The following is a 25,988-nucleotide window of genomic DNA, read 5'->3' as shown; positions in this document are numbered from 1 at the left end:
CTAACATTTTTCATGAGTGTAATTTTGTCTGTTGACAAGTCAGAAAGGAGTTCATGTGTGAGATGTGCAGTAGTCAGGGACATGATGTTGCTCATTTGTGCTTCCCTACACATGAGGTCATACAGCTCCTTTTTGAATGAGAGAACACAGATTTCATATGTCCATCCTTTGAGTGTCCTCTGTTCCCATACTCTATTTCCAACATCATGGTACTACTTAGCTGACAACGGATGGTGTCTTGTACACAGACATCCTCATATGTCAAACACTCACCTATGCATGTGAATGCAGTAGAAGAGGAGGCAAGCAGAAAACAACATTTGGCTATGATCACACATTGTGGATAAGCTGAGAAGCTTTGAGGCTTCCCGCCTGCACTGGATTATCGTGTTGCTCTTCAGTCAAGTTATTTTGCAGGTGTAATTACATGAAGATTCACCTTAGCAGCCCCTACACCCATCTCAAAGGTACACAGCTGGCATCAGTGTGTGCCTCAGCCATACCAATTTAATTTTGATTTAACCATGTATATTTCGCTAGGGATTTATACTATCATTAAATTGCAAGCCTGTTGTGTTTTTGTCAGTTCATATGACACATTGTTCTATTGTATGTCCATTCTGCACTCACTTGGCATACATTTTGTGTCAGCCTCTCATTTGCCACCAGGGTCTGTGCTGCCATGTGTTCAAATGCCATATGTAAGCATATTGTGATGCAGGACAACAGTGTTGTACAACACATACAACATACGGTGGAGATGAAAGGCCCAATTAATGAGCATTCTGCCAGAATTACTCTAGGGTTGACTTACCTTGGCCCGGCACTGAAACAGTGTGTGGTCCCTGAACAGATGTCACGTCCAACCTTGTAGCAGGAGTCAGTGTGTGTCTGGGAGTACCGCATTGTACCTACAATGATAAGTGTGTTTTGCATCTTTACATGTCTGCTTCCACATGTGATGCACTCAATTTCTGGCACAAAGGACGAGCACAAGCAGTTGTAGGCACCAACGTAGCAGAAGTGTGTTATACATAATATCATGAGCGATCTCCCAAATGACTTAGAATTAGCCCACTACCTAGATGCAACCTATATCACAATTACATGCCTACGAATACAGAGGTAAGGTCCACTATCGTGTTTTGTTGATGCCCAACAAATAACCCATCCAATGTAAGAAGTACACGACCAGCTGTGTGGACTATGCAATTTGATGTATATTGGAAAGATTTGAAGTTGGGCAGTGGATGTATTGTCAATACTACTGAGAATGCTATCTCACTGCTTGTTCATCATTACCATATTTGTGCAAATAGGATTTCTTGATTAGGTCTACATACACTATTACAATATTGTGGGGACACCCTTTTGACTAGTTGTGGCACTTGATTACAGGATTGGATTCCTAGGTCTGGGACTGTTGGTGAAATACATGTAATGTTCCACAATTACAAAGGTATGATGAGCCAAGGCATGTTATATTTTGTCACACAAATGTCATATGCTAAAGATGAATGTCCATTGACAACTCCAATTGTAATGAAGCAATTTTTTCATCTCTGGTTGACTTTCATAGGTAGGTACTATATGTCCCTCTGTCGTCTCCTGACAATGTGTGCATTTTGACCATCCTCTAGCCAGTTTGACTTACCAGTTAGTGAGGTTGTAAAGCCTTCCTCTGCACATTGTCGATTCCTCCCAGTAGATGCGGTGACCTCTGCTACTGCTGTTGTCTGTGCTCTGGCTGGATGTGTCAATGGGTGAGAAGAGAGAAAAGTAACTAAATGGGAAATGTGTTTGTGGAACTTTTCAAGGATTTCCCCTTATCTTCTGGTGCTAACAGTGTTGTGAAGTACTGCCACAGACAGGGCAGGTAGGAACAGTGGTATGTTGGGGATGTAATGGCGTGGCAGAGTGAGAAATCGACAACAGAATATTTGTATGACATTTTGATCTGATGATCCTCTCACCTTCTTCTTTGTGATTTAGGCTGGCACAGGGTGATGTACTTCTTGCATAATTTGTGGCAGGTTTACCCGCCCCTTGAAACAGATTTACACTGCTGTTGTGTCACTTCTGTGACACAGCGGTGGTGTACAAAAGACGACACATTTTTAATTATTCGCAACGTGATGCATCTATGGACAAGCGTCACATTGTGAGGCCCTGAGCAACATTGAACCTGCGTCAGCTTTGATGTAGGCAGGGGGGCATTCTTTTGGGATATGCTGCATAAAAGTGATGCAGTGAAATCTACAAGATTTCACAGAGTCACTTTTCAGAGGCTGCTGCGATGCAACCTTAAGCCTGCGATGCATCCGTGGTTGCGCAAGGGTTCAATTGCATGTCACATTGGTACTGGCGCGTCCCTGCTAATTTTTGTCAATTGCTACTTAGCAGGGTTGTGTATGTACAACAGCAGTACTGTGCCCATGTTTTCAAAAGGGGGGGAGGGATTTTCCATTTCTAATGCAAAGGATTCTGGGACTTGTGGTGCTACACACAGAGTGTGACACATGAGTCTCTGACTGACTATATTTTTATATACACTTTGGACAAGTTCCTAACTCACAATGACAGTGCAACACAGATAATCTTTTCATGCACTCTTTTTTTTCATTCCATTTACCTGGTACCACATAGCGGATGTCACTGACAGGCAGCCCATGGACCAAGTGGGGGTGTATTGTGGTAAGGATATCCTCCTCCAGTGGGGTGAGACGGCTGCGGGGTCCAGGGTATTCAGCAGGGAGGATCCTGCTTAATTCAATTCTGGAGCACTTCTCCTTTACCCTCTGCCTTTCATCCTGCCACTTCTTCTTGATGTCCTGTATACTGTGTGCCTCTCCTCCCCCAATGCTGTGACAGCAGTGGCTAATTGCTGCCATAGGACTGCCTTCTGTGTCCCACTGGTGCAGAAGGTTGGGGGTCCATATAGTTTGTGGTGCCTTACTATGAACTCCACAAGCATGGTGGTCTACTCTGCAGTGAAGTTCCTCTTTCTCCTCATTAGTTCCATTTTTCTCTGGCATTGTGAGTGTTGTGAACACAAACTCTCTGTGGCCAAACCTGTCCCTTCAATGTGTGCTGCTTTTATGTGTTTTGTGGTGCTGGTCAATTAATGTTAATTGGCTTCAGCTGTAGAGTGGTGGGGGATGGTAGGCACTTGCAACATTCATCATGGCAAAATGAAGCTATTGGCTGCAGTGTGTCAGCTGATCCATGGTGGAGGATAGTAGACAATTGGACAGGTGTTTACCCTTGGCTAACATGATCAACTGCCAAAATTCATATCTTTCTGCCTGAAACTGGAAATTCCATCCCGGAATCGGAAATTCCGACTTAGAGCTGGAAATTGCGGGCCGGAATCGGAAAATCTGCTGCAGTGCCGGGAATTCCGGCCCAGAAGCGGAAATTCCGACCTGGGAGCGGACATAAAGTTAGTAGTTGTAAGTCTATTCTGTGAATACCAAAAGTAGTATGTTCATTCTGTGAATACCAAAAGTAGTAAGTTCATTCTGTGAATACCAAAAGTACTAAGTTCATTTTGTGAATGCCAAAAGTAGTAAGTGCATTCTCTGATACTAAAATAGTAGTAAGTTTAGGATTGAGTCTTAAGTTCATTCTGTGAATCGGGCCCTCAGTATGGAATGTTGTATCGGAATGTACACTGAGCTCCCAGAGAGAGTCAGTTGGCACAGACTTCTCCCCTACGCAGATACAATTTGATGTTATGGCGTAAACTTTCCTTACCTGAACCCTAAAGTATCACAGCTGTCATTGAAGAAAAGGACATGATACACACCCTTGAGATGCACACTCTTTTGCTAGAAGAAAATTGCTTCATAAAAGGTAAGATGGAAAATTCAACTATTGCTTTTGGTGAGATCTTCCCTATGAGCGCACAGTGTTGCATAAAGATAAATAGGGCCTGATTCACAAAGGTAACTTACACCCTTAAGTAATTTACACATTTGCATATATTTATATATTATACCTATTCAAAAAATCCTAGTGTACACTACTCCAAAAGTGTAACTTAGATGTCTCCACCAAACTTAAGGGCTTGGGGCTGTTCACAAACTGCAGGGCTATTCATAAAGGTATCTTAACTTTTGAGTAATTTACATATGTAATTTACTCTTACACTTTTGAGAAAGTTTACATTTTTTAGCTATTCACAAAATCCAACTGTAAAGTTACTCAAATGTGTAGGAGTAAATGAAGTGTAAATTATCCAAAGTGTAAATTAACTTTGTGAATAGCACCTGCAGTTTGTGAATAGTCTGCAGGCATTTCAATTTAGTGGAAACAAGTAAGTTATGCTTTCGGAGTAAACCTAAACTCTGATTTTGTGAACAACCAATGAGTAGTAGACTTACTAAATACTGTAAATCTTTAAGACCCCCTGGCCACATCTTGTAAGAGCTTCCTGAAATATGGTCGAGCCCAACCTGACGTTTAGGAGTCAAGGTGACCCGATGATGAAGCATGACACCACGAGGGTGTGTCAGGGTAATTAAAACAGAAGGAATTCTTTTCTTTTCCACAACACAGTGGGTAATAACTAGGATGCTTCAGTAACTATCTTCTCATTCTCAACCAGGGTTTTTTTATTTACTTTTCATTACACGGTCTCATAAGTCGGTAAGCACTATTTTTTTGTTATTTGCAGCTATGCCCTCTTTCATTTTAGCGGCTGTTATTTAATTGCTTTGCTGCGCAGGCCGAAAGGGAGCCTTTTAAGTCACTAATGTAACAAGCATTTGTATCACCACCACCAGTACCACCACTACTACCAGTACCACCACTAACAGTAACACCACCACTTCCACCACCAGGACCACCACCACCAGTACCACCACCACCAGTACCACCATCACCAGTACCAATACCACCACCAGTACCAGTACCACCACCACCAGTACCACCACCAGTATGACCACAACCACCAGTACCACCATCAATAGCACCAGTACCACCACCACCACTACTACCACCACCACCAGTACCACTACCAGTACCACCACCACCAGTACCACCACTACCACCACCAGTATCAACAGTACCACCACCAGTACCACCACCAGTACCACCATCAATACCACCAGTACCACCACCACTACTACCACCACCACCAGTACCACTACCAGTACCACCACCACCAGTACCACCACAACCACCACCAGTATCAACAGTACCACCACCAGTACCACCACCACCAGTAGCATCACCACCACCAGTAGCAGCACCACCAGAACTACCAACAGTACCACCACATCTCCAGTACCACCAGCAGTACCATTACCAGCAGCACTACTATCACCACCAGTACCACCACCACCACTACCACCAGAACCACCACCAGTAGCACCACCACCACTGCCACCAGTACCAGGACCAGCACCACCAATACCACCAGTACCACCACCAATACCACCACCACGAATACCAACACCACCAGTACCACTACCACCTGTACCAGTACCACCACTACCAGTACCACTACCACAACCACTACCACTACCAGTACCACCACCACCATTACCACTACCACCACCAATACCATCACCACCAATACCACCACCAATACCGCCACCACCACCTCCACACCTCTCGCTCAGTAGTAATAGCAGGGACACTGTACGAGACAGGAGCTGTAGCCGAGACCCTCCCTCCCTCCATGAGCGCCATAGAGCACAGCCCACCCTGCACAAGGAGGTGAAGCCAGGGCCCTACTACAGCTGGAGTGTTTATTAGGCCAAAGATAGCAATAAAAATACACAATGTCACACTGCACACTCAAATCACGGAGAGGGCAGAAAACAGGCCCCCGCCGCTCTTCCTCCTAAGCCGTGACAGTGTATTCACAGTGCGATTGTGTTGGAGCGCTTTGTTAGTGTTTATTGCTCTGATCATATGCAACTCTCACTTCACACGTTGTGTCTGTGTCATTTACGGCAAAAGACCCTGTCCGACGGACGTCAACTTGTGTCAGTTACTGAAGAAATAGAACAGTCTGTGTGTCCTGATAACTGTTCCGATCCTCTGCAGTTTATGAGGGGAAAATTCACTGCACTGCGCCCAAAAGTTTCCAAGTTCACGTTAAAAAAGGCCCATCTTCCTTGACAGCTACACAGAACAACAAGTACAAGCTGTCTGACACATCTAGGTCAATATCAGGAATCCACACCATCAGTGTTGGACCAAATTCTACTTAGAAAAAATGTGCGAGAAACGAATGACACCTCACGGAAACACCACCAACGGGGCAACTGGTATGTAATTTCCAGACTCAATTCTCAAAGAAAGAAGAAGGAAAGTGTCCAAAACAAACAACCAAAAACGTGTAACAAACAGTGGAAAGCGGAAAACATCTGCTAGTGACAAACACACAACATAAATAAGTGCATAAAACACAGCATCCAATTCCCTTAACCAACTTTATTCGTAGGGAAATGATTGTATGCTGTAAAGATAAAAAGGCTGGTAGCTATTCATGCATACCATTATCTATTGCCAATGCCGACATGTTTCACTGCCACAACAATTTTGGCAGATTCATCAGGGCTGCACTATATGCTGCCACTCCCCTCTTGGACACTTGTTCTGTGTTAACTGCCAAGGGAACAGGCGCATAAAAACAGTTAAAAGCATGTAAACACACCCATGGATAGCCGTATATATGGTAACATTGTTTACCCAGAGACATTCTGCTCTCAAAGGAAGCACGTTGGATTTACAGCAAAAAGACAGACCAATGGGGGCTCAATTAAATTATTGAATGGAATAGGATCAAACTGTGATTCCATAGGCAGTGCTATTACTGTTTCTCTTTTCTCACTGCTTCCAGTAGTGTTAGCTAAGCATCGAAATATGACAGTGGGACTGCAGCTGGCATGGTCCTGCTGGTATGCATTGTTCCCCTCTTTACCGGCCTGAGCTGCTCTGTGACTTGGTTTGTGCAGTCGCAGTTTTAATGGAGGTCCAAAACATCTACTTATAGCCATAAGAGGGCTTCCGCTTAGTATGAGTGCCAAGGATTACATTGGTCCATTAAGTACATATAATATATGTCCTTTTTCAATAAATATATATTTTATATTTTTTTGAGCATGCAGTTCAAACTGGTATGGAGTGACACAGAAACGCTAGACCCCAGAGTTTTGTTTGGCTTAGATTGGATGAGTTCCTAACATCTTTCTTTCTGTCAAGTCTGTAGCTTAATCTGACTTAGAGTACTGCACTTACATTTGACTCTACACTTTGACTAGTCTAAGATGGCCATCATTTACAGTATTGGACTCTGCTATTGTGTTTTATGTACGTTTGAAATATTAGGAGGCATCCCTTGGTTAATCAGATGATTTGGTCTCGATGCGATAATTATGGTATCGCAATTTCATCAGCACTGGCACTGGAAGTGACCTTTTCTGCATCGGTCCCCTTGCATTTCGTGCCTTTCCAAGATGGCCGCCATTTAGGCAACCGCGCCACGTGACCACTTGCAGTGGGCGTATGCTATTGCAGGTGTTCATTACAGCGAGACCGGGGCGCAGACACTGTGAAGGAGACGAAGCGCTCATGACAAGAGTTCACGGTGAGAAGTATCGGAGTACATTTAGTGATACTGTGGCGTGTGACTCGTGTTTTGAGCTTAGCATTCCCACCATAGTGGGCATGGAGAGGGTTTGGTCCTCCGCAATAAGTGGGGTATCGCATGACCATATGTGAGGGTTGATTACTCTAAAAGAAAGGGTGTTTGACATGTGCATCTCCCATTCGAGCACAAATACGCGACGTTCAGATGCGAACCTTTGAGCATTTTTATGATAAGTTTGAAGCTATATCAATGTGTGCCTAACGTTCAGTATGGATGTGTGCTACTGTTCGACATCTTGAATGCACAGTTTCATAACTTTTTAGCAGTGAGATACAGTATGTATGGGTGTTTCCGTTCGATGGCTTGAAAGAGTGGTCTTCTATCCCCGCAACAATGAGATATGCTTAAAAAGATTTCTGACAGAAGGAAATTCTGTTTGTTTATATCGTCAGAATGCTAAAGGCTAAGTGAAGGCGAGGACTCACAGTTGGAGTACTCCTGCATCCCTTTCAGCCCCTAGGTGGCCGGCATGAGCAACCAGGCTGTCTCTGGGTAAACAATGTTCACATATGGCACCATATATACGGCTATCCATGGGTGTGTTTACATGCTTTTAACTGTTTTTATGTGCCTGTTTCCTTGGCAGTTAACACGGACCAAGTGTCCAAGAGTGGAGTGGTAGCATATAGTGCAGCCCTGATGAATCTGCCAAAATTGTTGTGGCAGTGAAACATGTCGGCATTGGCAATAGGTAATGGTATGCATGAATAGCTACCAGCCTTTTTATCTTTACAGCATACACTCATTTCCCTATGAATAAAGTTGGTTAAGGGAATTGGATGCTGTGTTTTATGCACTTATTTATGTTGTGTGTTTGTCACTAGCAGATGTTTTCTGCTTTCCACTGTTTGTTACACGTTTTTGGTTGTTTGTTTTGGTCACTTTCCTTCTTATTTCTTTGAGAACCGAGTGACTACCGATGATGAGACAGGAGCTTGTCTAGAAATTACATACCAGTTACCCCGTTGGTGGTGTTTCATTGAGGTTTCATTCGTTTCTCGCACATTTTTTCTATGTAGAATTTGGTCCAACACTGATGGTGTGGATTCCTGATATTGACCTAGATGTGTCAGACAGCTTGTACTTGTTCTGTGTAGCTGTCAAGGAAGATGGGCCTTTTTTAACGTGAACTTGGAAACCTTTGGGCGAAGTGCAGTGAATTGTCCCCTCATAAACTGCAGGGGACAGGAACAGTTATCAGTACACACAGACTGTTCTATTTCTTCAGTAACTGACACTAGTTGACGTCCGTCGGACAGGGTCTTTTGTTGTTGGTCTATGTTTGAGTGGAGGGCGACCCAGTCCATATTTCCCTCTGAGCTCCCTTCTAGAGTTTGTCTGTGTAATTTACAACAGTTACACATCTCCACAGCACTATTTATCACTACCTTGATGACGTCGCGGGCGGTCTCTTCTTCTGATATTTACATTCTAACATGCGGTCGAAGAGGCCCTTCATTGCAATTCAATAGGTATCGCATTTGCAAGAGTTAAAGCTAATAGTATTGCAAACAGCAATGCCTTTTATTTATGTTTTATAACCCAAAACATAAATAAAAGTCATTCTCATTTACAATGGCAATAGCTCAAACTCGTGTGAATGCGAGACCTATTGCATTGCAAATTCTTGTTTAATTTTATTTTAACACATAATCAAGTGAGAAAATGGACACTTGTAACTACGTACCAGTAGGTTAGCGATATTGGTGTTAAATAAGCCATACACTAAAAAGTTGGAGCAATCACCTCTTTTGTAATATTAACATAATGAAGTTAAATGGAAGGTGAAAAAAAGTTGAAAAAAGTTCAAGCTATGCCATATACTAAATTCAGAGGCTGTATATGTAGGTGATATTGGTGTAGGTCAAACCATACATTGGTAATGTGGGTAAAGACACCTCTTTTTTAAATGTAACATTGTAGAGTCAAACGAATGATGGAAAGATTAATGAGGGTCCAATTAAGGAAATATAGAAAACTGCTCTAATGATGTGGCACTGTTCCAGTTGTAATATGAAAAGCAATTATATGTGAGGTCATGAATCTGTAAACAGTAAAAAGGTCAGGTGTAACCTTAATATGTTCGTAGATTCGTCCAAAACATAGATAGTTATCAATTCTGGAATAGTTTTCACATGTAGGGCCAGATGTAGATAAATTCCATTTACCGATTCATAAATACCGATTCATACCGAATCGGTATTCCTGAATTGGTAAATGGTATGTAGGTGAAAACTCGGTAAAAGTTACCGAATCGGTATGACTCGGTAACCCAAATCGGTAATTACCGAATCGGAAAAATCTGAGTCGGTAAATTCCGAGTCGGTGAAACCCAAGCATCCCTATGGGCCTCCTGGCCCATAGGAATGAATGGGATTCACCGAATCGGAAAAATCTGAATCGGAATTTACTGAATCGGAAATTACCGAATCGGTAATTACCGATTCGGGAGTTTGAAAAACGCCATGTGAGCCTGCCAACCAATCAGGGACAGCCTACACACCACACAACCAAGGCCCTGTGAATCCAACCAATCAGATTGAAGCACCCCACCCCAGTAGCTGGGAGTGGCCACACCCATGCAGGTGCAAACCAACAGAACAAACAATTCAGCAGAGGTGAGAGGAGCAGAGCATCCACAGGCAAGCAGTGTGACAGAATGGAGACACATGAAGGCCAAAAGGATGGAGGGGAGAGAAAAAGGAAGATCAAGTTCAGCCCAGAGGAACTACAGGTGGCTGTAGATGAAATTGTAAGCCACTACAGGCAAATTTTCAGGAGACCGTCTCTGCATGTTGCAGAGACTGTGAAGAGGAACATTTGGATTTCAATACAGGCCAAAGTGAATGCCATTGGTGTGACCCACCGGGAGATTGAGGACATAAAAAAGAGGTGGTATGACCTGCGCATCGTGACAAAAAAAAGATTGCTGCCCAGAAAAAGGATGCTGGTGTGACTGGAGGTGGCAGGAGCAAAGCACCAAAGCTGACACCGATTGAGAAGCTAGTGGAAACCACCATGGAGCCAGAATGCATCCATGGGATAGGAGACCTGGATAGCACAGCAAAAGCTACAAAGAAACAAGGTAAGAGGCATGTACCCTTATCCACACCCATCAACCTGACCCCGTACCCCACTGTGTAGAAACATCACACTGCATAACAGCTTAAACTTGTTGGCAGCAATGCATCATGGTAGACGTAATCATGAATACATAGATGCAAAGTATACAGCACATGTCTCAGCAAGGCATGCCACACACATCACCAAACACACAATGTGCACTGTGCAAAGGTGTCTAGGCTATTTAATTAAGAACTAAACACAGATGAACAACAACATTGACCCTATGTCAATTTTATTCCACAGGAGAGTCGTCACGCAGTTCAGCACCACCAAGGGAGGAGAGGGCACCAGCAACTAAGAGAGAGGAGAAAGAGAAGAGAAAACCTGGTCACAGCACGGTAGAAGGAGGCAGCGACACCACCCAGGAGGCCTTATCTCCAGACCGCCCCACAACACCTGTCCCACTTTCCCCTCTGTTGTTTGGATCTCCTGACCTGTCAAACACACCCATTGCAATGTCCAGGGTGTCCATGCCGGGAGAGGCAAGTTGGCATGCGGAGCCCCCTCAGAGGATCCTGCAAACCTCTGATTCTGAGGATGAGGATGATGTCCCCCAAAATAGTGCACCTGTGGCTGACAGGCCAAGGCGACCGATAGCAGCAGGCGCTGCATGCACCAGTGTTCTTGGCAGGAGGGCACGTGAGGGTGGGGAGGGGCAGGAAGGGGAGAGCATCTTCTGTGGCCTGGAGGGCACATTGGTAAAGGTACAGCGCCAGCAGGCCAAAGCACTGTTAGCCATGCATAGGCAGGTACGCTGCATGAACAACAAAATGTCCAACATGGACAAGGGCATAGGCCACATTGCATCGAGTCTGGAGCAAATTTCAAAGGGGATTACAGACATCTCAACATACATGGGAGTACTGTCGGATAAGTTGGACAGGGATCATCTACAGAGTGGTAGGGAACAACAGTATATGCGCCAACAAACAAAGGCTATGAATAGGTTTGCAACTAATACAGCACTACTGTGCAGAAGCTCTATTTCCATGCAGGATGCAATAGTGCACTGCTGCACAGACTTGACACGGGGCATGGGAAGAGTGACCTCTGTGATGGAGCAGATGCTCAACACCAACACAGGCAATGCTGGTGACACGGGTGTGGAGGAGACAGAGGGGTCAACCAGCAGGAGTGGCTCCAGCACACCTGTACCGGAGATGCACAGGAGCGGCAGGCGCAGCCATGCTGAGTCAGCACCAGCAGGGAATCTGAAGGCCAGGCACAACAATCCCGCAATGTAGTGCGTGGACGCAAGCACTGACCTATGCGGCAGATTGACTCAACTGCGCACAGTGACGGCAACTGAGCAGGAGCAGCCAGAGACATTGACTTACATTAATGGATCCTCTTTAGATGTGACAATGATGATGTAGTGAAGATTAAACTACACTTGTCATAAACTACAACTGTCTATGTGTCATACATTACCTAGAAATATCGTCGTGTAATTTCTGTCTGTCTAAATCTACCATCTAGTGCTGCTGGTCCTGTTGCCTGGGGCTCTGCATGATCTTGGTCATCATCGATGTTCTCATGAAGTGTCAACTCCACCTCTGTGCCTTCCTTGGTAGCAAGATTGTGCAAAATGGCACAGGTCACTATTATCTGGCAACACAGGATCGGGGTGTACTGTCGTGCACCTCCACTCTTGTGAAGGCAGCGGAACCTGCTCTTGAGGAGTCCAAACGTTCGCTCCACTACATTGCGAGTAGACCTGTGTGCCACATTGTATTGCCTTTCTGCTCTGTTTGTTGGGTTGAGGTACGGTGTGAGCACAAAGGAACGCAGGGCATATGCACTATCACCTGGGTGGGAATGAGAGGTACATGAGTTACATTCGCATTGCACATTCAGCTGACATTCAGCTGACATTCATTTCAGGGTGTGTGTTACCTAGCAGATATCCATCTCCAAAATCTACAGCAACTAGACGTGTGTATATTTCGCTGTTCTGGAATATGTAGGAGTCGTGCGTGCTCCCAGGGAATTTGGCAACTATGTTGGTGATGATGTTCCCTGCATTGCATATCACCTGCACATTGATGGAGTGCGTAGACTTACGGTTTCTGTATATGTGTTCGGTGGCTGAAGGTGGGCATGGGGAAATGTGGGTGCCATCAATGCAGCCTATCACATGCGGGAAGTGTGCCAGTCCATAAAAGTCAGTTTTTGTTTTAGCAAGTTCCGCAGGTGTGTCAGGGAACTGGATGTAATGTCCCATTCTCTGCGACATGGCATCCAGGAACTTCCGGAAAAAACGGGACAGACAGCTCTGGGATACACCTCCTACTGCAGCTATCACACTCTGGTAGCTCCCAGAGGCCAGCAGGTGTAAGCTACACAGCACCTGGACATGGGGTGGGATGGCGTGGGCCCTCGGTGTTGGGTGATCCAGGTATGGGTGGAGGTCCCTTATTAGGTCCATGATGGTTGTGGGGGGCAGCCTGTACCTCTGGAGTATCTCAGGCTCAGTCAATTGGAACAGAGTGATCCTCTGCCTGTACACCTGCTCCTCCCTTTGCCATACCCTCAGACCTGCAGCCTGTAGCCTTCGCCTCCTTGCAATCACATAGAGTGGGCCCTTTTTTATAGCATGCACATGGTTACCACCTGCTTTCAGTCCATGGTAAATACCGACTCTTAAATACCGAATTTCATTGAATTCGGTATTTTTGGGCTTTCCTACATCTCGATGGGCATTTTTTCCGATTTCTTATTTACCGATTCGGTGAATAAGGACTCGGTAAATAACGATTCGGTAAATATGTATTCGGAAAATACAGAATCAGTATTTTACCGATTTATATTTACCGATTCGGTATATTTTTGACACCTACATCTCTTTTTCTCAATACCGGTCGGTAACGGCCAATTTTACCGATTTGGGCCGTTACCGACCGGTATTTGGCTACCTACATCTGGCCCGTAGTATTGTCATAGTGTGCAAATACATAGTTTCTCAGGTTCTTAGTCTAGAGAGTCTCTGAACACTACTACCTATACCAGAGGTTGCCTCAGGTTGAGACTGGCATGAAGCACAAATTTGGACACCCAATGATAATGCTGTAACGCTTATGTGGGGCGGATAAATGATATACACCGCACAATTTACATAGCGTTTATGAGGGTGATTCAATCCAACCTACGGGTACGTAGTTACAAGTGTCCATTCTCTCACTTGATTATGTGGTATATAGAATTGGGGAACTAAATGGACCAGAATTCCTCCTCCCTACCTGCTGATTACGTAATTTTATTTTAAGCCATGTTTGCATAATGTCTATGACAAACAAACCAACTCATGGCTGATTTTAATTTGTAGTCCCATATGCAAGACAATATACAAGCAGCCCTGGTCTTTGGCAAACAACGCTCATTAACCTTTACCCCCCAGCGTGGAAACATGGGGCCTCAAAAAACCAGCCTCGGACATAAACAAGCCAGTCCCTTATCATCTGACCTCTTATCACCAATCTAACAGTTTCAGGTGTGGCTCGCCCCCTAAAAACAGCCAGTCAGACCATTTTTTCAAAATAACTAAGGTGCAGTTTGCTACGCCGTGATGTGTGGACCAGAAGTAGCTTCTGTGGGAATTACACTGCAGTTCTTGCCAGCTTTCGTCTTAGCTAGACCCTTCCAAATAAATAAACGGAGATCAGATTATAAAGGGGACGGAAAATGCTGCAACTTGGAGATTGATAATATTAAGGAAAACCTGCTGAATCCTGGAGAACAGGTGAATGCTCTAGATGATTATAAATAATGCAAAACCACATTGATAAGTTACCACAAAGCGGTGCGAAGGGACAAAAAAGCTCACTTTGCGGATCATTGACGAGGTAAAGAACCAAAGAAGACCTTAACCTAAATATATCGAGAGCCACGATACCGTAGCTCTATTCACCACCACACAACTCTGTAGCGATCTCCCAATATGCTGATGTTCTATGGTCCCAAGCAGGGATACCCAAGCAGGGATACCCCATCAGTATCTTTGGGCCCGTAACCAACTAGCTTATAGTGCTTCACTTGCCCTCTTCACTTTTCCAGAGTGACGAGTGATTTGGCACTCCAGAACACAACACTGCCAACCCTCTCAGGAAACGTGGTAGCAGGCTGCCCCTTTCATTCTCTCACTCGTGCTAGTCCATAATAAATAGAAAAGAGACACAAAGGAAGTTTACAATACTTTGTTTAACTATTGTTCTCTAATATGCAATAATTTCACCACAACTAGAAAAAGAATGCAGGTCAGTTATGTCTGTAACATGATTAAAATGCCATATACAATAAAAAGCCCGGTCATATAGCTGACAGATTTGCCTAAACCCACCCTCACTAAAGAAGCTAAGTGATAATAGATTATAGATCTCTGGGCTTAGTGGCAGACCCATACCTTGAATACATAGTTAGTTGCTCTACAACCCAGCTGATGCAGTCCTCTTGTCCCAGGATTCCCATGAGTGTTGTTTAGAACCAAAAGTCACGGGTTATATGACAAGATATGTGTGTTCAAAAACAGTAGTTGTATTCCTCTATTATGTCTAGGTGCTAGTGTCTGCCCACAGAGAATAACAAGGAGCAATGCTGTTTGACCTTATCTAGGTTGTTCCGACTTATTCCCCGGACAAGAACAACATATTTAAAAAATTGCTGATTAAGTATGAAAATGCAATGTGGCACAAAAACAAGCAATATTTTTGGTAACATATGCAAAGTGAAAGCAGCCTACGATGTGCATAATTAGGTTAATATAAGGAAAACGACAATGGGCCATGTAGGAAACACCCGACAGAGCAACTTTCCACAGCAAAAACATGTGTACTGGAAATAAATCCTAAATAAGCGATGCGTGCTGCTATGAATCACTTTTTGTGACTTTAGACCGGAACTAAATGTTGCTAAATGTGGCCTCATGAGAGGAAATAGCTACATAACTTGACCAACTCCTTGTTCTGACCTACTGAGAACTTTGATCGAGGACATCAACTGAAGCAACACTCGCCTACCACCATTGGCAGCAAAGACCGTCACATTGATGCCCCGTTGACGCATGTGGCAAGATCACCCATCACTGTTTATCAAAAAATAAGTAGGTGAGAGATAAAGAAAAAAATAAAGGAGAGAAACAAGGAAGAAAAGAGAGAAAAGTCGCTAAATAGCAACAGCTTCATGCTAGGAGCCTCTCACGGGTTGCAAATAGCATACAAATAGGGTGTCCACAGCTTTGTTCCATGCAAACATCAGAGGCCAGTTAGCACAGATTTCAGTGCCCTGAATAGTTCTGGGGCTCCATAGAGCCCTAGCAGGAACATAGATCGCCCCACACACTGTGTGTGGAGTGGCTCACAAGAAGACGACCGAAATTTACATCTATTAAATAACATTTATGGGCCCTGACAGAAGTGTTCTGTGAAACACTATGTAGAAATAACTGATTGTTGCTTCTGTTGAAATCATTGTTGTTGTTATTACCGTTATTACTATTATGCAAACCGGTGTAGTTTATGGGTCCTGTTGAAAGCAACCACCACAAAATGAAAATTACAGACCCAGGCAGTATGCATTCAGCAATGTGAAGGATTTGCTATCAAGGAAAACCGTATCACTCAGCATCTGTAATTCTTTCCATAAAAAGAATATATGGCCTGGATGGCCCTGTTTAACCAACTCTAAAATATTTATAAAGTGAAAGTTATATTACGGGATCAGAAAGGGGATTTATGGTGTGGAGTACAGACTGCATATGGAGTTCATTTGAAAGATTTAGAGTTGATTAAATGCAATAAATATGATTGATTCTGGGCGCGGGCGCTCCAGATCATGGCAGATTTCAATCATTCTTTCGTCATGAAGGCAGACTGCGCACTGATCCAGCACATTAGGGGTCTTCATCGCACGGGGGCTCAGTCCACACTTCATAATGTTTGCATTAGGGGGAGCTAACCCCTCGAAGTCAACGCCAAGGTAAGGAGCCGCTCTACCTCAGCTGTGGAAAAAGAGCTCCTTTGCAGCAGGGACTGCACAAGCTTTGCGCGCCGTCTTGAAAAAGAGTGCGCAGTGCAACTTTAGTGTGTTGAACACTTCCATCTGTAGATATCATTCGCCCCGGGAAAAACAAGATGGGGTTGGGAGGTTGGGCGCCATCTAACGAAGCCATAGCATGAAGGTTATAAGAGACTTTACTCAAAGATCAGATGCACTTGATGGTACTCGGATGAATCTTAGGTTGTTCGCCATCTGTGGTGCAGATCTTCAGGGGAGATTAATGAGGTGACCTGAACGGGGTGATTCATTTTATTTCGTCTCTTCATGGTTAAACAACAAAGATCTAACCATATATTGGAGTTTGGGAGGAAGATCAAACACTACCTGCTGAACACAAACGAATGGGCAGAGTAAAGGGACCTTGTTATACTAGACACTTTTATTCTTCCAGGTCAAAGGCCATGGCTTTGGTTGAAGCGTTATCAAAGAGCTTTTTCTAATCATGGCACATGTCTTCTATTTCTTCAAAAAAAAAGAGGCGAATCCGCCCACTCTTCTTTTGTAAGACCATAATTTTATCCTAAATGACTTTGTAGATTTAGATTAGATTTCTTAGTGTTTTTTGAATGAGGTTGAAGTAGGTGCCAAGTCACGCCGCCATGTGGGACACCCCCTGAAAGCGTGCTTATGCACATGTGGCTGTTTGAGGAAGGAAGCCAAGTCATTAGCATCAAATAAGGAAGGATTGGAATAAAGAGGCACCTTATTGAGAAACTTTCAAATATAAGGAAGCATGGTGGCACATTTTAAAGCAGTTTAAAAAAATATGGGTCACTTCCATTTCGGGGGCCTGGTAGGACGTGATAGTATTCATGAAAAAAGGGGATTACCTGGCCTTCAATTCACAATACCGCTTTTTCATTCAGCAGGTTTTAGATGCAACACATTCAGTTGTTGTACCTTACTTTATTAATTGTAATCGTTTTGAATCACCTTCAAGCAACATTACTTTTCTTTGATGCATTCAAAAGATACATATTCCACTTTTCAGATAATAATTCATTAGCAATGTGAAACAAATGTGTGCAAAACATTAAAAAATGTCAATACATAACAACTCATGTACACTTTCAAATGGTTACACCAGTCAATATTGTTAACAATCAGCCTGCCTGTACCAAAGTTATTTACACTTTGTGTTTTTTAAGGAAAGCAGACTAAATACGGGGAAATGGATATTTTCGTTCTCTCTACCGGTATACTTTAGTTGGTAAACCCTCACAAGAGTCCAATTCAATTTGTTTCCCTCATAGGTTCAAAGGAAAAAAGACGACGCGTTTCCAATACCCTTCGAAGTTTGGGGATTATCGTCAGAGCTGAACCACGGTGTAATCTATAAATTGTAGAACATAAGAGGGGAGGGTGAAAAAAACAACACCACAAATTAAAACACTGGAATTCTATGAATTGTTTTGATCAACAGAATGTTTCGTCTGGTCAGTCGGCTCAATATTATGCTGATGATTATTATGTTGAAAGCGAGAATGCTGATTTTAATGATAGTTAGGACAGCCATAGACAAAGAGAGGGAGTAGTGTCAGTTCCAGTAGACCAGAGTGGACCTTATGTTGAAGTGATTACATCAGGTGTGTCAGAACCTTTTCTTTTGGATACTGGTGAGGCGAAGAGTTCTATCATGCACTCTAAACTCCCTTGTGCACCTTTGTCTGGCTTGACAAATGTTTCGGTAGGTTTTTCTGGCGCCCCAGTTCGTAACACAGTTTCTTGTCCTTTGTCTCTTTCTGTTGGGCCTCGTGAATTGGAAGCACCTCTTATTCTAACAACGGGTTGTGGTGAGAATGTTTTGGGTTTGGCCTTGTTGAAAAGATTGCATGCAACATTGTATTGTTCTCCTTTGGGAGTACAACTTACGTTGGGTAAGAAAGTGATTTCTCCGATGTAGTTGTCTAAAAATCGGCTTCCACTGGAATTGCGTTCTCTCCCTGATACTCTTTGGGCTACGGGTCCGAATGATGTTGGTCTTTTGCAGATTCCACCATACGTTGTTACCCTCAAGGTGAATGCTAAGTTGCCTCGCATTCCACAATATCGAAGCTCTAGTGATGGTGAGAGAGCTCTTTTAGCGATTATCTATGATTTGGCTGAGAAAGATGTGATTGAAGAAACAAGAGGTAATGTGTGTAACAGTCCTGTTTTGCCTGTCCTTAAGCGTACTGACTCTTCCCAGCCACCTGTGTATCGGTTTGTGATCGACCTTTGAGAGGTTAACAAGATCGTGGTGCCACAGTTTCCTGTTGTTCCGGACATTACTGCTTTATTGACTATGATCCCTGCTTCGGCTGCCTGGTTTTCTGTGATTGATTTGAAGAATGCTTTCTTTAGTATTCCTATTGCTGAAGAGAGTAGAGATATTTTTGGCTTCTCTTTAGGAGGCCGAAGCTTCCGGTTTAAGCGTGCTCCTCAAGGTTATTGTGAGAGTCCATCCATCTATAGTCAGGCTTTAAAGACTCAGCTTGATCTTTTTGTTTTGCCTTCTGGTGCGACTCTTATCCAGTACGTGGATGATTTGTTGGTTGCTGCTGATGATGAAGAGATTTGTAAAGAAGTTACTCTTTCGTTGTTACGACATTTGTCTGACCTCCATCATAAAGTGTCACTTTTGAAGTTGCAATATTGTCGCCAAGAAGTGACCTACTTAGGTCATCTCTTGTCGAAGGAGGGAAGACGATTAACTCCAGAACGTATACAAGCGATTGCGCAGATGACTGTACCATCCACACAGAGAGAAGTGCGTGCTTTCTTGGGTATCACTTCGTATTGTAGGCAGTGGATTCCAAATTTTTCTTTATTGGCGAAACCTCTGTTGGCACTTACTCTTAAGGATACACCGAATCCTCTTCCTTGGTCTGACGAATGTCAGAGAAGTTTTTCTGAATTGCGCGATGCGTTGTGTTCGGCTCCGGTGTTGGGTACCCCCGACTACAGTAAGCCTTTTACGCTTTACGTGCACGAGAGAGAGGGTTGTGCATTGTGAGTGTTGACACAACAGTTTGGAGACAAGCAACGCCCATGAGCGTATTTCTCGGCTACGTTAGTTCCGGTATCTAAAGCGTTGCCGAGTTGTCTGAGAGCTACAGCGGCAGCGGCTGTTTTGATCCAACAGTCTGCTGGTCTGGTATTGGATAATACATTGATTGTGATGGTCCCACATCCAGTGGATACCTTATTGAATAAGAGAAAGACTCAGCACCTTACTAGTGCACGTTTGTCAGGTTATGAGTTGACGCTTTTGGCGAGTCATGTGCACATAAAACGATGCAACACGTTGAATCCAGCTACGTTGTTGCCGATTTCTATAGAGACAGATGTTCAGGAACCACATGATTGTCTTCTCCAGAGGAAGAAACGAAGGGTCGAATTGATCTGAAAGATACTCCTCTTTCAAATGCTGATGGTACCTTATGGGTAGATGGTTCATGCTTTAAGCTTCCGAATGGCGATACGACTGCAGGGTATGCGGTTACGACTTTGCACACGATTGTTGAAGCTGCACGTATTCCACAGAATTCAGCTCAAGCAGCAGAGTTTATTGCACTGACGAGAGCATGTGTGTTGTCAAAAGGAAAGAGAGTGACTGTGTATACCGATAGCCAATATGCCTTTGGTGTTGCTCATAGTTTTGGGCGTTTGTGGAGAGAGAGAGGATTTCTTACTTCCCATGGTACGAAGATTAAGCATGGACAGTTGGTGAACGAACTTCTTGAGTCACTTACTTTGCCGAAGCAAGTTGCGGTTGTGAAATGCAGTGCACATAAGAAGGTTACGGATGATGTTCGTCGTGGTAATGCGTTTGCGGATTAAGTAGCGAGAGAAACAGCGAAAGATGTGACGAGTCGAATGTATGTTGCAGGCCCTGCTAGATCAGTTCCGGAAGGAACAATGTGTGAAGATACAATAGAGAGTGTGAAATCAATTCAGGCTGAAGCTGCTGAGAAAGAATTGAGTGTGTGGAGAGAGACTACGGGAATGTTGGATTCGACTGGTTGTTGGATTGAGTTGTCAGAACACCAGCGATGGTTGTTACCTGATGCGTATGTGCTAACCCTGGGCGGAGTTGGCGGAGTGGGGCTTCGCGGAGCTACGCGAAGTGGGCGAGAAACTACGCCCCACTCCGCAAACACCACTGGCCGCCAGCCCCGCCACCCGCCTCTCTCCCGCCCTCCCTAAATACTTCCAAAGAAAGGAATCAAATAATTTAAAAAGCACTTACCTTGCCGCCGCTGCCCCCCGCGTCCCCGGGGCTCGCTATCTTCCGTCTTCCGTCTTCTTTAGTAATGCGCATGCGCGGGCGGCCGCGCATGCGCATTTTCTCGTGAAAATGCGCATGCGCGGCCGCCCGCGCATGCGCATTACTAAAGAAGACGGAAGACGGAAGATAGCGAGCCCCGGGGACGCGGCGGGCAGCGGCGGCAAGGTAAGTGCTTTTTAAAATATTTGATTCCTTTCTTTGAAAGTATTTAGGGAGGGCGGGAGGGAGGCGGGGTGGCGGCCAGCTACGCTCCGTCTGCGGAGCGTGCGTAGTGCCGCCTGGCTACGCCAGCTCCGCAAAATGCGGAGTAGGCGGCACTACGCACAATCCGTGCACGGAGCGTAGCTGGCCGCCCACCGTTAGTATGTGCTTCCAGTGGTTACGATGGCACATGGTTTGGCTCACATCAGTTCGAAAGGGATATGTAAGTTGTTGGCTCCAGTATGGCAGAATGCTGGAATTCCTAAATGTGTTGAGAATCTGGTGAAAAATTGTATGGTTTGTTTGATGCATATTCCTGGTAAGGGAACCCCAACTCCAGAAGGTCATTTTGCTCCTCCGACGTATCCGTTTTAGGTTCTACAGTTGGACTTTATTCATATGGATAGATGCAACAACCTAAAGTATGTCCTTGTGGTTGTTTGCGCCTTTTCAAGATGGATAGAGGCTTACCCCCTTAAGGATAATACTGCCTTATCTACAGCTAAGGTTTTGTTGAAGGAGTTTTTCCCTTGGTATGGTTTGCCGAGAATGGCATGGAGTGGCAACGGAAGTGAATTTGTGGGTCAGAATATGAAGAAAGTGTGTGCAGGTTTGGGAATAAGGCAGAAATTTCATGCTGCGAATCACCCTCAGTCAGCTGGTTTGGTTGAATGCTACAATGGCACCCTTAAGCTTAAATTGGCTATGATACAAGCGAGCTCTGGCCTAGCATGGCCCGATGGTTTGCCGTTGGCACTTTTGTCCACAAGAACGACAGTACATTCTTGTGTGGGACTTAGCCCATACGAGATTGTCTTTGGTCGCCCGGCGAATGTTTGGGGTGTGCCGAGGCCAAAGAAGTACAGCGACATCGAGTACCCTATGTTGGTTGACTATTTACATGATTTGACTGCTAAATTGCGTGTTCTTCACCAACAGGTGCACAATACCTTGTCTTCAGCTTCTGTGAATGCAGGTCACTCGATTCAACCTGGGAATTGGGTCCTGATCGAGAACTTTCAGAGGACGAAGAACCTCGAGCCGAGGTGGAAGGGCCCTTACCAAGTCCTCTTGACAACTCGAACGGCCATCAAAGTTTTTGGCAAGAAGAACTGGGTGCATGCCACCCACTCCAAAAAGATTCCACTTCCCTTGGCATATGACCGATGGATTGCTGATGGTGTTGCTGATTAAGAAAGCGAGAGAGTTGTGGAGTTTGTCCCCTTTAGTGATGCGCATTTGAAATAGACTCAGTCGGAACGTGAGGATGATGAAGTTTTGCAAGAAGCTGTGCCGTCCCGATTGAGACTTGACACTACCAATCCCGAGACACTTTTCCAGGATCAGACTGTGTCTGGTAAAGAACGTTATAATCTGCAAACCAGATTGGACAAATAAAGATCGCACATTTTTTGGTGCATTATACTCTGTCAGACAAGAGACTTACTTTTTTTGTCTTTTTCTTTTTCGAACCGCCATCCGGGTTCAGCTGCAGGGTCACGGTATAAGTTCTTAAGGGGTGACCCGCGTATTGACACAAGGTCTGCGGTTCCGGGAGTGTCTAGGACGCCTGGACGCACACTTAAGTGAAGAGGGAAAATTGCTGTGAGCAGCACGTTAGAGGATGGAGTCTTTTGTAACTGATAGAGTTGTTGAGAAAATGAATTTTAAGATGAGATTGTGTACATTGGTTCGTAACAAATGTTTTATTATATTGTGTTCTTTTGTGTTTTTAAGTATCACATTGGCTTGTGTGGGTTGGATTGTATATGCTACATCACTGATTTCTGCACCCACCACTCAACCTATGCTTTCTTTTACTACTGTTTCTTTGCACCAATTCTATACGTTGCCTGAACATGAACAGACAAGAAGATCAGAATTCGTTAACAACTCATTTATACAGCTCTTCCATCAGCATCAGTTGGTAGTCAATACTACAAATTGTTGGGTATGTGGTCTTATGCCTCATACGACAGATAGAGGTATGTTATATCTGGTTTTGCCTTTTTCTTCCAATGGGTCTGTATGGGCTTTTCAGACTATGTTCATCTATGCGAATGAGGTATACCCTATGCGTTCCATGAGAGATAATCCGAGCAATAGTGCCTTGATAAAGGGAATAGTAGATATGATCCGAGATATCGATGCATACAATGCTATCCCTAAGGATGAGGCGCAGGCATATATTGGTTGGAATGTCACTGGATATAGCACTAGTTTGACAGAGAAGGAGAGACGGAAGAGGTCTCCCCCGATTTGGATCGTACCCCATCGAGGCCACTTTTGTTTACATGGCAATGGTCGAAATCCGAGAGCTCAGCTAGATGAGAGTGTATGTGCGCAAACCTACGTTTTTGCATCCCAGACTTCTCCTCCGTTTGTGCCAGCTAAAGGTACATATTTTGTATGCTACGACAGAGCCTATACATGGTTGCCACCTGATTTTTCAGGCACATGTTATGTGGCATTTTTGCTTCCCCCTACATACATGGCTGCTATGGATTATCACAGAACAAGATATGTTAGAGGTGTCTTCGATCAGGAAGATACCACAGCACAGGAAGTAGGAGATTTTTTCAAGGGTTTTCTACCCTTTTGGGGTCCTATGGCCAATAGCAGGAATATACGACAACTTACGAGAGTGGTTGAGGCCCCCATAAATGAGACTGCAGATGCCCTTAGTAATATTACAGCGGAAGTTCAAGCTGATCGTGTTATGACATTGCAGAATCGTATTGCGTTAGATGTCAAATTTGCAGATAGAGGAGGGGTATGCAAATTGATCCAATCTAGTTGCTGTGTTTACATACCAGATAATGCCCCGACAGTATACCAAGCCATTTCCAGATTGCATAAGGTTTCTGAGTCTATTCGTTTAGACGAAGGAAACTGGTCGTTGATTGGATGGTTTTGGGGACAGCTGTCCAAATGGGGATGGAAAGTTCTGATTTTCCTTGGTATGGTTTTAGCTGTTCTCTTCTCTTGTTGTCTTTGCATCCAGTGTGCTCCCGCCATTTGTACTCTTTGTACTACTACGTGTGTGAGGAGACCTGTCTTGAGAGAAGTAGAAAGTAATAGGATGATGCTCCAACAACACCTTGATGGTCTGATGAAGATTGATATGGACCTAGATTCAGATTAACGTGAGTTTAGGTTATTGCCTAGGTAATGGCAAAAGGAGGGGCTGTGGCTCTGTTAAAACAGGCCTTGTCTCGTAAGGTCATGGTTCTGTCACGATTTCGGTGATGTTGAACCGTATTTAGTAAGTTCGGCTAATATGGAGTGAATTTGTCACGTTAACTAGCGTGTTCATTACGTATTTGGAGATTTCGTCTCGAACATGGGTTCCATTTTGTTTTTGAGTCTCCATTTTGTGTTGCCATCACGCAGGCCGACGAGTGTGGTCGAACGAACGAAGCGGCCTGGCCTTCATGTGTTGGTATACATTAACAGGGTCTTTCTTGACTTCGAGGTGAATTGCAAGGATCTGATTCCTTCACCTGAAACTGACCCTGCCGAGTCAATTTCCCTGGTTTGATTGTTGTCTGAGATTGCCAATCATTGTTCAGGACGTTGTTAACTTTTAGTCTCCTTGCACATGCCTTATCTTGCTCACTATCAGTCATTGTTTCCTTTTCTATGCTCTTTACTACATGCATTGTGCTTTTCAATTATGGGCTTGTCCTGCTTGTGGAGATTGGATTTGGGACATTCCCAATGATTAACTTTGGGTTGGGATTTTGCAAACTGAGCTTTCTTGTCATGTGATACTCTGCTTGAGAATGTACCCCATTGGTTAGATTTTTGCGCAGTGGGAGTATGTTTGTACAAATAATGGTTCTTATCATCAGCCAGATGGGAGGATCTCCGCTTCTTTTCAAGTTTTCTGGCGACTTGCTTTAAGGACCTTAGATGTTCTGAAAACCAGACTTCCAGTTTGTGTGCTGGGCGAGGTTTGAACACCTTCAAAGGGGGAATAGCTTCCACTGCTGTTACAACTTCCCCTTCAAATTTGGTCAGAGCCATCTCAATGCCCTCTGTGGGAGTGAAGGAGGGTTCCACAAACCCCCCACAGAAAGCTTCTTGGGTCATTTTATGCCATTGTCTGCGTTTACTAGGCAGGGCAGTTGGACATGAGGGAGGTGTGCTGATGTTAGGAGTATAAAATTCCACAATGAAGTGATCAGTCCAGTTTACTTGTATTGGAGGTAGGCAATTAATCAAGGGGGAATTAGACAATATTAGGTCCAATGTACGTCCCGCTAGATGTGTTGGACCAGTATTAGCTTGTATTAGGCCCAATAAGGACAGATCCGTCAGTAAGGACTGTGCCTCTTTACACTCTTTCAATTCACTATGTACATTGAAATCCCTCAAAAGTAGGAAATCATTGTCTTTATTCACATAGGGGGTCAATGCTTCCACTAGTGAGATGGAGAAATTGGCACAAGGCCCAGGGGGGCGATATACCAATGCTCCTTTACGACTACCTTTGGGTGCAACATTAATTTTAAAAATTAGTAGTCTAGTTCTGGGGTACAAAGTTCGTCTAAGATGGAGATATCTATTTCCTGTTTGCAAATAATTGCTATCCCACCCCCTGGCGAGGCAACAGGTTCGTGGCAGCAGGACAGGTGGGAGGGCCAGGGTCACCACCAGACCTCGGCAGGA

Source organism: Lissotriton vulgaris, chromosome 2_1 (genome assembly GCF_964263255.1).
Source record: "Lissotriton vulgaris chromosome 2_1, aLisVul1.2, whole genome shotgun sequence".
NCBI classification, from domain to species: Eukaryota; Metazoa; Chordata; class Amphibia; order Caudata; family Salamandridae; genus Lissotriton; species Lissotriton vulgaris.
Note: the sequence above shows the minus strand (reverse complement) of the source record.